Raw genomic sequence first — 15,334 nt, 5'->3', positions numbered from 1 at the left:
AGAAGCCGCCATCTTTGGTGCGAAGAGTTCCCGCTCGAGCGTCTTCTCGAGCAGTAGAGGCGCGAAGGCCAAAACCCCGCCCCGAGAGAGGAGGGGCCGGAAAGAGCTAAGGGGGACGCGATGGCGGCTGGCGGCATGTAGTCGTGAATATAAAAGCAGGGACGCCAGGACCTTGCAAGCATACCGTTCCTGGAAGAGAGACAGAAAGATACCATGTGGATGCCGTCCCGAAACACCGTGGCCCCCGCACCGGGAACCGCAGCGTGGGTGGAAATCCGGACCGCGCAGCTCCATCTAAGGCTGCAGGTCAAGATGCAGCTCCTCTTGGAGAAGTGGGAGACCGACATGGCGGACGTTATAGCCACCGTGCGGAGAGGCGAGGAGGAAGCGGAGGAAGGGAGGGTGAGTGACCCACGCCCCTATGTCCCGGAAGGATCGGTCGCTGCGGCTGAGGGACCCGGTCCAAGCCCTCTCCCCCCGTTGCCTCCCTCGCCACCCGTCTCGGAGGCCGTGACCCCGCCACTAGGCCCGCTACCACCGCAACCGGTAGCGATACCCAGCCCGTCCGCCCCAGCGGACCGACCTGTAGCCGGAGCCCGAAGCAAACCGGAGGCATTGCCATGGAAGGCCCCGAAGATTGTGCCAGAGACAGTCCCCGAGCAGTTTCCCGAGCCGGAGCCGATGACCCGCTCCGAGCCGAAGGCCCAACTGCGGAAAGCCCCTGTGCCCATCCCCCACACCTCGGCTGAGGTGGCGCCGGGTTGTTGCTGCAAGGCAGCGCCCAAGGCCATGACACCGCGGGATACGCTACCCACCTTCCTGACAGTGGGTAACGTGCTGGATGTCCCGCGGGGCTCGACCCGTGCGCCGGAGCTAGCAGCAGCGCCATACTGGGACAGGGAGCCGACAAAGCTGGGCCTGGAGATCGCGGAGAGGGAGCGAAGGAAAGCCGAGCTGGTGGCCCGAGCCATACGGGAAAAAGAGAACCTGCGGCAAGCGACCTTCCGTGTCCGGGGCCCGTTCTACGAGGGGCAGGTGAGGCGGTTTGATGTCCGCCGGGGCTACGGGTTCATATACGAACCGGGCCTGGAGGCCGAGGTGTTTGTAGCCCGGCGGGATGTGAATGCCCACCTGCCCGAGGAGCATCCTGGCCGTAATCGTATACCGGGAGACATGGTGCGGTATACCCGGCACTGCGGAGAGAGGGGGTGGTTTGCCCTGGATGTAAAGCTGAGGGGCAGCCCGGAGAGCAAGGTGAGCTCTGCACCCCCTCCCTCGGATGAAGCAGCAAAAGGACCGGAGTAGGGCAGCGGATGCCTGTTGCACCGTTCCCCCGTTGGGACCACCACTGAGTTGCTTGGTTGCTGTTGGTTGTTTGAAAAAGTTCTGAAGAAAAATGAAAATGATCACCGAGTTTTTACCTGATTATCTGCTTGATTGAACCGGCAGGAGCCGGCACCGTTGTCCCTATGGGGACCGTTTAAAGTTTTGCATGGGAACTATCCATGGACAAGCCCGTGAACTTGCAGGGCACCACAAACGTTAAGTGGCTTGTAATTATGTTGGTTACCGTTACCGTTTCCGCAATGCCGCCTCCGGAGAGGCAGGTTGGAGGGAGGGCCCTGAGCAGAGCAGGCCAGGGCCCAGCCGCCAAAGGAACCGGTGGCTACCCTCTGGAGGGGAAGGACAGATCCCGCTCGGGTAACTTGTGCTGGACTGTGGGTCAAGGGGTGCTGCCTGGGCTTTAGGGGCAGCATCAGGGCCAGGTTGCTTGGGTGGGAGAGAGCGGAAACCGTAGCCGTAAACCGTTGCAACGTTTAAGAAAATGTGCCTCCCGTCTTGGGAAGAGTTTTGATTAAAAATGTTATTTATGTTTTGTTTAACCTTGTTACCCCTTTTTCAGAAAAATAAAACCGGTGTAGGACGGCAGCCCGCGGACGGTCTGCATTTTGCTAAGGGGGAATGTGTCGCCCTGGGCAAGCCAGGGGACACAGGTCACAACACCACCACACCCCACACTCCAGGTAGGCACACCAATGCTAACCAGAAATCCTTGTTGCCTTCCTCCAGAGGCTGATGATTCACACCAGGGGGTGGGCCAGGCGGTTGGCTCCGCCCACCAAGGAGATCACAGTGCTGGAGGCAGGAAGGACCAGGCAGATAGCCCCGGGCAGGGGAAGAGTGAAGTCTAGCTGAGGGCTAAAGTAAACAGCAAGTGAAAGTAAGGAAAGTAAAAGTGGAAAAGGAGGAAAACAAGTGAAGTGACAGAAGGAAGGAAAGCCTGAAGGGTCCAGCTTTGTGGAGGGCCAGATCAGCAAGGTCAGCGACGGCGGTGACTGTCTGGAGGGGGACCGTTTGGAAGTTCCTGGAAGGACCCCGTTGGCTGTGTGCCCGGTGGTCTGGAGCAGTGTTCCGAAGGACAGTCAGCACCAGGGCAGGGGCCTCTCGGACCCCGGCAAGGCTAGGAGTCGCCAAATTTGCCAAATCCGTCAGTGAAGGGGACGTAGAACCCCCAACAACCAAGTCCCGATTGAAGGCAACAGCCCAACCTGAAGAGAGAGACACCGCCACCGCCAAGGCACCAGTTTCTCAGGGCCAGCGCCTGCGGGCAAAGTGTAGAGCTCCTCCGGCCCAGATTGCAGTCGGGGAGCGGGTAACCGGAGGGAATCCACCGCTACCATCAGTCAAAACATAGGTGCAAGGAAGAGGGACATCACCGTCACCTACCGGGAGTGCAGGTGCAGCCGTCTGTGGGACCGTCCTACCAGCCGTTTGGTTTACCGTACAAACTGTGTCCGTGTCTCAGGCTGAGTGAGTACCACAGTGCCGCAAGGCACAGCGCTGCCCCCGCGTCCCTGCGCCCACCAGGCCCCGCACCTCACAAACCACCACCGGGCCCCGGGATCACCAACCCCTACCCACGGAGGGGCAACACAACACCTGGCTGCTCCCCATCACCATCCCCGGGATCCCCCATCCAGAGCAGCGGTGGTGCAATCACCACAACCGTGGGTGGCGTCACGAACTATAACAATCCCCACACCCAACAAACCCCTTTCACTCACGGGCGAGGAGTGTCGCTCGAGAAACCCCGGGATCCGGCCCACCGCTCGAGCCACCACTGAGCAGCTGCCGGACCCGAGCAGAAGGGGTGAGCGCGGTGTGCTGACACCCTCCTCCCCGCCCGCGACATGTGCTGCCGCAGGAACAAGGAACAACATCGTAACAATGGTCCTTCCGAAATTATGGAAATGACCGACGCTACACCAATGATACGATTTCGACACTTTTGCGCTTGTTAATCGTATAAAAAATGATTTACACACTCCGATATCGACAGCGACGCCGGATGTGCATCACTTTCGATTTGACCCCACCGACATCGCACCTGCGATGTCGTAGTGTGCAAAGTACCCATAAGTTTGCCCACATTGAATTTTCATAGATCCCTTCATCTCTACTTCCTATATTCATCAAGAAAAAGTAGATATCTTACTTATCTCTTTCAAAGCAATAATCTTCTACCTTGTTCAATTAAATTAATTGTCCTACAGCTGGCATGAGCACCACAGCTGCTGGGCTAAATGGGCCCATAGTACTCTGGATAAACATGATTTCCACTTCACAATCTGAGATGCAGTAAGGCTAGGTCACCCAAAGGCCTATGTCGCGGGCAGAGGAGGGGACGCTGCGCTCTCCCACTGCTCGGGTCCGGCTGCTGCTGCGGCTGCTGCTCGGTGATGGCTCGAGCGGTAGGCCGGATCCCGGGGAGTCGAGCGGCGTTCCTCGCCCGTGAGTGAAAAGTGTTGGGATTGATTGTGGGGGATTTATTTATTGTCCGTGACGCCACCCACGGTTGTGGTGATATTGGTGACACCACCGCTGCTCCGGACGGGGATCCCGGGAGCGGTGACAGGGAGCAGCTTTGTTGCTAGTTCTCCCCTCCGTGGGTAGGGGGTTGGTTGTCCCGGGGCCCGGTGATGGGGTAGGGATGGATGACAGGCGGGTTACAGGGCCTGGTGAGGTGCAGGGTCGCGGGGGCAGTGCTGTGCCGCACGGCACGGTGGTACTCACTCAGCCAATGATGAGGACACAGTTCTCGGTAAAACACACGGCTGGATGGACGGGTCCCACAGACGGCTGCGGTGTTGTTTCTCCCGGCAGGTTGGTGATGACTGCCTTTCCCTGCACATATGTACGGTAAACGGTTCCAATGGATTCCCACCGGTAACCCGCTCCCCAGCCTGGATATGGGCTGGAGGAGCCCCTTTTGCCCGCAGGCTCTGGCCCTGGGAAACGGTTGCCTTGGTGGTGGCGGTGTCTCCCTCTCTTGGTTGGACTGTTGCCTTCTGTCGGGACTTGGCTGTTGGGAAACCCAGGAGGTTCCCTTCACTAACGAATTCGTCAAATTCACGGCGACTCCTAGCCTTGCCGGGGTCCGTAAGCCCCTGCCAGATGGTGCTGACTTCTCTTCGCGTACCGGTCCGGTACCGCCGGGCCACCGCCCGTCCACGGTCCTTACGATAGACTCTGATAGGCCACTCCTGCAGACGGTCACCACCGTCTGCCAACCTTGCTGTACCGCCCGGGCCACACACCCGGACACTTTCAGTTAGTTGCTCCACTACCACTTTCCTTCCTCTTACTTTCACCTCCAAAACTAATCTGTTTACTTTTCCCGCCTCCAGGACTGTGAACTCCTCGGTGGGCGGGACCAACCGCCTGGCCCACCCCCTGGTGTGAACATCAGCCCCTGGAGGAAGGTAACAAGGGTTTTGTATCTGACTTCGGTGTGCCTGCTGGGAGTGTGGGGTGTGTGGGTGTTGTTCTCTGTGGCCCCTGGCTTGTCCAGGGCGCCACACCTACACTCACCTGCCATGGCCCTGAATGACCCAGCTAGCAAAGACTATTATTAACAATTATCAATATGGCTTCCGTCATTGTTACTTGTTAGTGTTATGAGCTCTGAATGGAGAGACAGAGAGTACGTTCAACCACTTATCCATCCAAATTCTTCCTGTGGTTTTAAAATCAAGACCAAGGTTCCTTATTCTGGAAATTGGTGAGAAGCCCAATGAGAATTTGATGGGAGCTGAGATACGCCATTAATTGATGATAACCTATTCTATAGAGTATGCAATCATCATACATTTTATAGCTTCACATTCTGAACTATTACATGAGGCTTCTGGTGCCCAATGATAGGTCAGTACACATGCCCCCTTTTACCATGTGCTAAATATGGTAAAAACGTGACATATAAAGCCATCCACAACCTGTCTGAGCGGACCCATGGAAGTTTGAGTTCATTGGGTTCAGCTGGACTTCAGACAAAGTTCAGTTAAGGACCCGGACTTGACCCCAATGGAAGTCTCTGATTGAGCAGTTCGGCTCTCCGCCCACACGCAGCCAGCCATAATCACTTCCGAGGGAGGATGGATGTTTTTTTTTTCTTTTGGACACACCTCATCCGAAAACGTTGTTTTTAACCCCAGTGAGAGCCATTCAGAGACTGCTAGCACCTAGCGATGCTCGATCGAGTTGTTTGCATACGTACCGCACCCGAACTCCAAATCCAGACACTGATTTGTTTAAAACTCTGTGCTTGGTATGAACCTTAAAATTTACAGTTCGGGTTCTATCATCTCTACTTATGAATCATATCCCTAAAATTTCAGATTTGGCAGTATCCAAATTTTGAGGAATATTCATATTGAAATAATTTTACGTAAAAGGTTAAAAACTGTAACGTGTCACACAATTTATGAGAGGCAACAGAATTTGTAGAAGGATTTGTTTACAGTTAATGGTTCCTCTGTGATCCAATATACCTATACAATCCTTTATCTCCTGTAGTTCATGTTGTCTCCCATAAATTGTGTGACACATTACCATTTTTAACCTTTTACTTGATTGTTTAATAAAGATTAAGTCATTTTAACATTTATGGCTTCTGTTGTCCTATAAATTGTTGGTCTTGCATTTAAAGGGAACCTGTCACCAGATTTGTCCTCTATAAGCTATGACCACCACCAGTAAGGTCTTATATACACAGCGTTTTAGATTAGTATATATAAGAGCTCAAGCTGCTCTTTATAAGGTAAAAACAACTTTTATTATACTCATCCGTGGGGTGGTGGGCTCCGATGGGCGTTGCTGCTCTCTGTCTGTCGCCTCCTCTCTCCCTTCCATCGCCGTCCTCCTTACCTGCTCTGTGCGGATGTCGCGTCCTATGTCATCCACACAGAGGCCTCCATTGTGCGCCTGCATACGTGCACTTAGATCTGCTCTGCTGAGAACAGAGCAAAGTACTGTAATGCGCAATCACAGAGAAAGGTCAAAGACCGCCTGTGCATGCACGCTACTGTGGGAATAGAATATATTTTTCTATGTGATTTTCTACTGTAAGTATACAATACATTTTTCTATATGCCTTTTCTATACAAGCTTTTTTATATTGTGGACACCAAGGTCAGCAGCTGATGTGAGACAAGGGCCCGTGAGCTATGGTGGTTGAAGATAAGGCACCCCACAGCAACGTGACAAAGACTTTGCAAGTTTTGGGGTCGGAAAACAGGAGGAGTTGGAGGGGAACTCCCAAAAAATTGATAAATGTCCCAGGCTTTCTGCATATGCATCTAATATAGCCAATGGCATACTTAGAAATTTTACTAAAAGATTAAACCACTATGGCACTACAAAAAGGCTTGTAAAAATAAGGCACGTCACATGTGTCCCTTATTGAGAAGGAATTTATACCAACTAATCTGTATGATCTTAATTTCTCCGCCGACTCTCAGCAACCTTCAATTCGAGATTACAGTAGACATTCATTGTTAAGAAGATTTCCCAAAAACTATGGAATTTTTCCTTATCACTATATAGCGCCCCGGAAGCCATCAGGAGCTACAAGGAACTGCATCCTGTCAAAGATGCAGGGCCTACCCCCAGGGACCCAGACGACCAGTGCCGGTAACACCAAAACACATATAATCCCTGTTTTTCCCTTCCCCAAGGACTGGTGACAGGCTAGGGTTGGACCCAATGGATGGCCACCTAGGAGAGGAACCGATCCAGTCCACTAGACGACAACCAGGGAGGAGGGGTCAGACAGTCATTAAGTGGAAGTGAAAGGAGACGGACGTAACCGTACTGACGGGAGTGTGTAACAGTGACCTGTCAGGCGCAGGCGTGTGGTTGCCGAAGGAGTATGGTGGAGTACTCTTGGTACCATAGCACCGATGGGGTACAGAGCCATAGGTCAGGCAAACGCTCCAGGCAGACCTGATAAAATCTGTACGGTGAGGGGACCATTCCAGGACCTCACCGACCGTAAAGTTTGGGGCACCGGCAGTGACGGGAGAACCAGGGACCGGAACAGAACACTGACTCTACAGGGTTCAAACTGCCCGCCGTATGGAGTAAGAATGAAAGACTACCAGGAGGGGACCCCCAGACGCTCCAAGCCACTGGGACCCACTAACCAGAGACAGTTTCAGGGGAAAGAAGCCACCAGGTTACCACTCCGGCACTGGAACTAAGGGGACCAGAGGTAAGGACCAGCCTCCATCGGGTTGCAAGCATCACCAGCGTGAGTAAAGAACCAGTTACACTGCAGTCCTTTGTGTGGTCTACCTTCTTTCTGTGCCCTGGTACTGTACTGGACTTAAACATAATACACCATCATTTATCCCCCAGGGCCTAGCCCTACTTGCGGAGGGCCGCAACATCCAGGCTGCCATTATCACCAGCCCCAGCCGTGAGAGACTGTGCAGCGGCGGCTCCATCCCTATAGCCGCAACCCGCAAGTGGCGTCACGACAAAACCATAATTATTATTTCCCTATACATAATCCCTTTCAAGTGACCCCCAGGGTCACGGAACTTGGCAATGGCCACCCAGTGAACTGTCCCAGTAAACATCCTGCCCGGGACCGAGTACCCCATAGCCCTGGAGTGAGTCAACTACAATACTTTGATCTGCCCTCAGCAGGGCAGAGAGAGGTGCGCCTGGCCTGCGCAGGAGCACATAGAAGCCTCTGTGTGGATGACATAGGATGCGTCATCTACATAAAGGAAGAGAGGAGGTGCCAGACCGAGACCAGTGACGCCCATTGGACCGTACTGCTCCCTAGGTGAGTATAATAAAGGTGTTTTTTACGTTAAATAGAGCGGCCTGGGGTCTTATATACAGTATTCTGGAATGCTGTATATAAGAGCTCACAGCTTATCCGGGACAAAACTGGTGACAGGTTCTCTTTAAATTTGGACCTTGCCCAATCTCTTTATGCTAAATATTGGTGCTTAATTATTATAGAATTTGTTCTCTATATTTTGATATATAGATTGCACCTATGGTTGGATATAAAATAATTTTAATTAGAAACCGTTCACTGATCTTTACCAGGAAGGGTTCTCTACACAAGACCTTACTCTAGTTTATATTTGGAGCTCACAGTCATTCATTGATCCTTTTCGATTTATCAAAACTGTTATTTTTAGCTAAAATCTTTACTCAGGCAGATTAACGACAAGTGGGAAACCATGATGGACGTCATTGCGGGACGAACTTTTATAGCGTAAATCCTCCATCTGTCTCAAAAGTTGGTCTGTAACGTTTATACATTTTCCACCGTCTTTCCGTAGGTGGTCTGCATGATAGTAAATTTAATTCTTTCCCTTTTTGACGTTTTCAAACTGAGACCCAAAAATAAAAAAAATTCCAAATTGTTATTTTCTATTTTTTTTTTTTACAAACCGCTTTTAAAGGTGCTTAAAAAGCCAAAGCTAAAGTGAGACCCAAGTTTTGTACGGAAACAGCCTACAGTAAATCTGTTTTTGATTTTTCCTCTTCCAGAATTGCTCTCTGACCCCATGAAGAGGCTGATGGATAACATCACTGACTTTTGGCTTCTTGAACACAACTTTTCCATCAGGCCTTGTTTTGATGCAGTTCCAGACACAGAATATAATTAAAAACACATTCTGCTGTTTTAACTGGCCTGCTATTCCTTTAATGTATGTAGAACCGGTCTACGCCGGATTATCTCCGTCATGTGACTATCTCAAAAGTTCATGGTATTGCAAACTTTTTGCATTTTTTTTTTTTTTACTCCAGATTGGATAAAAATTTAAAGTGTAAAGTTTGATGCCAATTTAAAAGCCTAAGAACCCAGCACAATCTTCTAAGATCTATTCCCCATCTACGGAGTGACCTTCAACCTTTCCCTGAAAACCTTATTTTTACAGCATTTGCTGAACACAGGTACTTGTTTTAACATCTCAGGCTGTAAATCTGGATTTCACCATCTGGCAATTTTATCATGAACCTGCCCAGAGCTGTTGTTGTTCCTTTTCTGAGAGTTTCTGATTTCTTTGAACATTAGAGGCAATGTAAAGAACGATGATTTAAAAGTACTTCTCTCCAGTAGTTGTTCATTGAAGTTATACCTAATTGTGTATGTGTTGTATATATTCACTGTATAACTCTGAATGTGTCCTTCTGTCTGCAGCCGAGCGGGCGCATGCGCAGTGCTATGTTCACGTCAACATGGCACTGCGCATGCACCGGCCGTCACCTCTGCTTGCCCACACTAGCATCATGGAGAGGGATGGGACAGGCAGGGGACCATCCGCCCTCACCGCACGCGTTTGCTGAGGGAGGGGAGATGTGAGGAACCACCTCTCCACACTTCATGCGTCGTGGTGAGGGAGGGGAGAGACGAGGAACCACCTCTCCACACTTAAAAAAAATAAAAAAAAAAAATCTTCATTTTTATATAGCGCTAACATATTCCACAGCGCTTTACATACATCAGGAACACTGTTCCCATTGGGGCTCACAATCTAAATTCCCTATCAGTATGTCTTTGGAGTGTGGGAGGAAACCGGAGTACCTGGAGGAAACCCACGCAAACACGAGGAGAACATACAAATTCCTTGCAGATGGTGTCCTTGGTGGGATTCAAACCCAAGACCCCAGCGCTACAAGACTGCAGTGCTAACCACTGAGCCACCATACCGCCCTTAACCCACTTCATGCATCATGGTAAAGGAGGGGAGAGGCGAGGAACTGCCTGTCCACAGCACACGCATCATGGTAATGGAGGGGAGAGACGAGGAACTGCCCGTCCACACGACACACATCATGGTGAGGGATGGGAAAGGAGAGGAACCACCCACCCACATCACACACGTCATGGTGAGGGAGGGGAGAGGTGAGGAACCGCTCACCCACACCAAAAGCATCATGGTAATGGAGGGAGAGGCGAGGAACTACCCGTCCACAGCAAACACACCATGGTAAGGGAAGGGAGAAGTGAGAAACTTCCTGTCCACAGCACACGCGTCATGGTAATGGAGGGGAGAGGCGAGGAACTCCCCGTCCACACGAGACACATCATGGTAAGGGATGGGAAAGGAGAGGAACCACCCACGCACATTACACACGTCATGGTGAGGGAGGGGAGAAGTGAGGAACTGCTCGCCCACACCATAAGCGTCATGGTAATGGAGGGAAGAGGCGAGGAACTACCCGTCCACAGCACACGCGTCATGGTAAGGGAAGGGAGAAGTGAGGAACTACACATCCACAGCACATGCGTCATGGTAAGGGAGGGGAGAGGTGAGGAACCACCCACCCACATCACACACGTCATGGTGAGGGATGGGAAAGGAGAGGAACTAACCACCCACATCACACACACGTCATGGTGAGGGAGGCCAGCAGCGACACATGACCTGAAGATGGCTACGCCTGTATGGAGATTGCTGACTGGCGCACTGTGGTGCATGGCACTAGCTGTGAGGGCCAGGGTTGCGGGATGCAGAGGTTTGGCTTCTGCACCGAAGAGTGCAATATCTCTGTGAGGCTGCACGGTGCTGTGTGTTTAAAGAGGCCGGTAGTGGTGTCTCAGAGCAGTATGCCCGTGCAGCAAGAGCTGGAGAATCAGCTGAAGCAGGTACAGCACTGCCGTGGCTGGCTGAGATCACTGACATCACTGCACCGACCTGAAATATCCACACTGGGTGGGGTTTCCATAATGCCACTCGGTTCTCAATTTAACATTGGGTGTGGAAATAAAGAACATTTGTCAGGTATGGAGCACCCCTTGACATTTTAATTAGGTCCTAGAGAGTGGTACAACATAACAATGCGCCCCTTGGTCCAAAAAAAGGATGCGCATAGTAATATTAGTTGTATTATCCTCAAATAGCTATTAATTTATCTTCCTTGCTTTCTTTTTTCCTTTCTTTCCTTCTTTATGCTTTTTTTTTTTTTTCTCTCTCGTTCTCTCCTTTTTATTTCTCTATTAATTTTGCCTGTTTTGTTCTTTCTTTTTTTTCTCTCTTTCTTTATCTTTCTCACCTTTTTATTTCTTTCTTTCTTTCTTTCTACCCTTTTTTATTTCTTTTTTCCTCTCTTTCTATCCTTTTTATTTCTCTCTTTCTATCCTTTTTATTTCCCTTGTTCTTTCTTTCTATCCTTTTATTTCTCTTTCTGTTTCTATCCTTTTTTAATCCTTTCTCTTTCTATCTTTTTTATTTCTTTCTTGCTCTTTTGCCCTGTTTCTCTTTCCTTTTTATTTCTCTATCATTTTTATTTCTCTTTCTCTCATTTTTATTTTTCTTTCTGTTTCTATCCTTTTTATTTCTTCCTCTCTTTCTATCCTTTTATTTTTCTCTCTCTCTATCTCTCCCTATCCTTTTTCTTTATCTTTCTTTCTTTCTCTTTTGCTCTCTCTTTCTATTGTTTTATCCTTTTTATTTATCTTTCTCTCTATCATTTTTATTTCTCTTTCTCTCTTTATCATTTTTATTTCTCTTTCTGTTTCCATCCTTTTTATTTCTTTTTCTCTTTCTATACTTTTATTTCTCTCTCTATCACTCCTTATCGTTTTTCTTTTTCTTTCTTTCTTGCTCTTTCGCTCTCTCTTTTTCTTGTTCTATCCTTTTTAATTCTCTCTTTATTTTTACTTTTCTTCATTTTTTTATTTTGTTTCATTTGTTCTTTCTTTCCTGCCGAGTCATTAAGGGTCATTCCTCTTTAAACAGTCTGCTGAACTAGTCAGTAATTTGTTTCCCCTGTGTTTAATTTTTGTGTGGCGTGTGAGATGGGACTGTTTATAGAACATAGCCGTGATAATACATGGACTTGGCTTTACATTCTGGCAAGCCAAGTGGAATCCACCCAGTACAACAGGAAAGGAACGGTGACATGATACCGAAACTGATATCCCCCCCAACCGCTTTCTGCTCTAAAACAAAATGTTGCATTGTAAGCAAGGGGTGTGCTCGTCCTCTTCTCTCTGCAAAACGGAATGTAATCAGAACCAAGTGTTAAAGACGCAGTCTTTCATCTCTGTAATCGGATGAGTTGTGAGTGGACGTTGGTTTTTATCTCACTTGAATAGCTGGGTCCTTTCCAGGTTTCCCCCGTTACTGATGCACAGATGCTGCACAAATCTCATGGAAACTTCTGAGTGTAGCCCATGGGTCTATTAAAATTTCAACTTTTAGTATAATTGTATATGAAATATTTAATATGATAATGGGGTTAAGTTCAGACATAAGCACAATGCAAGAAAATAAGTGGTCTTTGCTGAAGTGGTGAGTATTTGGTGTCTGTTCTAACTTTCGGGCACAGGATTATAATGATAATTTCAGGATGAGGAACAGCTAGGAAGAACATGCAAGTAAAGCTGCCAGCATACGTTATGTTAACAGGGTTTTCAGATCTTGGAAAAAAAAAAAAGTCCTCTCCAAATTCTCAGATGCACAGGACATTCATGTAGAGTGGTGCAAGGAAGTAGCTGGGGCCTAGGGATTGGCTCTAGATGCCCCGACACGCTACATAGAATACCTGGTCGTGGCTGGGTGTACGCATTTTCGATGTGAAGTCTGGGAACTTACTGCCACTGATGTTGGTTGACCAGGACAGAATAATGGCTCAAACTCACAAGGAGAACAGCTCACTTTAAACAACAATTCTTTACAGTACGGTTCACTCTGGGTCACAACTTCATGTTTCAGTTAGCGGGCATATATCTTCCAGCACACGTTTCCTCTGGCTTGCTTAACATCTAACTGATCTTATGAGTCCCAGAACAATCCAGTTTGTTCTTACAGTACACACCATGACAGTCACCTTCCTTTCCTGCAGTACCACATCCAGTCTTCTTAGGTGTCCCATCATGACCAGACTAAAGCTTTGCACTCCCAGATCTCTAGAGATGTCTAGCGGGAAACCACTTGGTTGGTTGACTACGTTCACACACCAGTTAAGGTTAACCCAACACCTTCATGGTTAAGGGGCCACTAAAGTCCTGCGCGAGTACGGGTTTTTTGTTACCTTGACAGTTAACAGACCTGACTGCTAAGTTTACATCCTCTGGCTTCTATTGTAGGGGATCCAGGATCAGTCTCTAGGTCCACCGCTGTCCACAACCTATGACTCTGTCAACACGCAAGGTTCACGCTATCTTGCATTCTGTTTCCTCTCCTTTGCTGTACAAACCACCCACTGTATTCAACCTTCACAACCGACTTCATGTCCGTAACTTTTGCTCACTAGGTCTTCACTGCCTCCTCTAGAATGAACCATCATTTTCCCTTTCCCTTGACCCATTCCAGAGTGGGCTAGTCCCAATCTCAGCTATTTCTAACCCTGTAGTCCAGCAACCTGCTGAAAAAGTGCTATATAACACATAAAATACATTTCACCTTCTACAGTCATGGCCAAAAGTTTTGAGAATGACACCAAAATTATATTTTCACATGATCTGTTGCCCTCTGGTTTTTAATTGTGTTTGTCTGATGTTTACATCACATACAGAAATATAATTGCAATCATATTATGAGTACCAAAATGTTATATCGACAGTTAGAATGAGTTAATGCAGCAAGTCAATATTTGCAGTGTTGACCCTTCTTCTTCAGGACCTTGGCAATTCTCCCTGGCATGCTCTCAATCAACTTCTGGAGCAAATCCTGACTGATAGCTGTCCATTCTTGCATAAGCAATGCTTGCATTTTGCCAGAATTTGTTGGTTTTTGTTTGTCCACCCGTCTCTTGATGATTACCCACAAGTTCTCAATGGGATTAAGATCTGGGGAGTTTCCAGGCCATGGACCCAAAATCTCTATGTTTTGTTCCATGAGCCATTTAGTGATCACCTTTGCTTTATGGCAAGGTGCTCCATCATGCTGGAAAAGGCATTGTTGGGCGCCAAACTGCTCTTGGACAGTTGGGAGAAGTTGCTCTTGGAGGACATTCTGGTACCATTCTTTATTCATGGCTGTGTTTTTAGGCAAGACTGTGAGTGGTGCGATTCCCTTGGCTGAGAAGCAACCCCACACATGAATCGTTTCAGGATGCTTAACAGTTGGCATGAGACAAGACTGGTGGTAGCGCTCACCTCTTCTTCTCCTAATAAGCTGTTTTCCAGATGTCCCAAACAATCGAAAAGGGGATTCATCTGAGAAAATGACTTTACCCCAGTCCTCAGCAGTCCACTCCCTGTACCTTTTGCAGAATATCAGTCGGTCCCTGATCTTTTTTCTGGAGAGAAGTGGCTTCTTTGCTGCCCTCCTTGAAACCAGGCCTTGCTCAAGCAGTCTCCACCTCACAGTGCGTGCAGAAGCACTCACACCAGCCTGCTGCCATTGCTGAGCTAGCTCGGCAATGCTGGTAGTCCGATCTCGCAGCTGAAACAGTTTTAAGATACGGTCCTGGCGTTTGCTGGTCCTTCTTGGGCACCCTGGAGCCTTTTTGGCAACAATGGAAGCTCTCTCCTTGAAGTTCTTGATGATGCGATAGATTGTTGACTGAGGTGCAATCTTTGTAGCTGCGATACTCTTCCCTGTTAGGCCATTTTTGTGCAGAGCAATGATGGCTGCACGTGTTTATTTAGAGATAACCATGGTTAACTGAAGAGAAACATTGATACCAAGCACCAGCCTCCTTTTAAAGTGTCCAGTGGTGTCATTCTTACTTAATCATGACTGATTGATCGCTAGCCCTGTCCTCATCAACACCCACACCTGTGTTAATGGAACAATCACTAAAACAATGTTAGCTGCTCCTTTTAAGGCAGGAATGCAATGATGTTGAAATGTGTTTTGTGGGTTGAAGTTCATTTTCTTAGCCAATATTGACTTTGCAAGTAATTGCTGTTAAGCTGATCACCCTTTATGACATTCTGGAGTATATGCAAATTGCCATTAGAAAAACTTAAGCAGTAGACTTTGTAAAAATTAATATTTGTAGCATTCTCTCTCGCTCTACCTCAGCACATCAGACTCTCCACTACCGTGGAAAGCTTCAAGAGGAACCT

The sequence above is a fragment of the Anomaloglossus baeobatrachus genome, chromosome 3, assembly GCF_048569485.1.
Source record: "Anomaloglossus baeobatrachus isolate aAnoBae1 chromosome 3, aAnoBae1.hap1, whole genome shotgun sequence".
Classification (NCBI taxonomy): Eukaryota; Metazoa; Chordata; class Amphibia; order Anura; family Aromobatidae; genus Anomaloglossus; species Anomaloglossus baeobatrachus.
The sequence above is the reverse complement of the archived record's forward strand: the minus strand, read 5'-3'. Positions refer to the sequence as shown.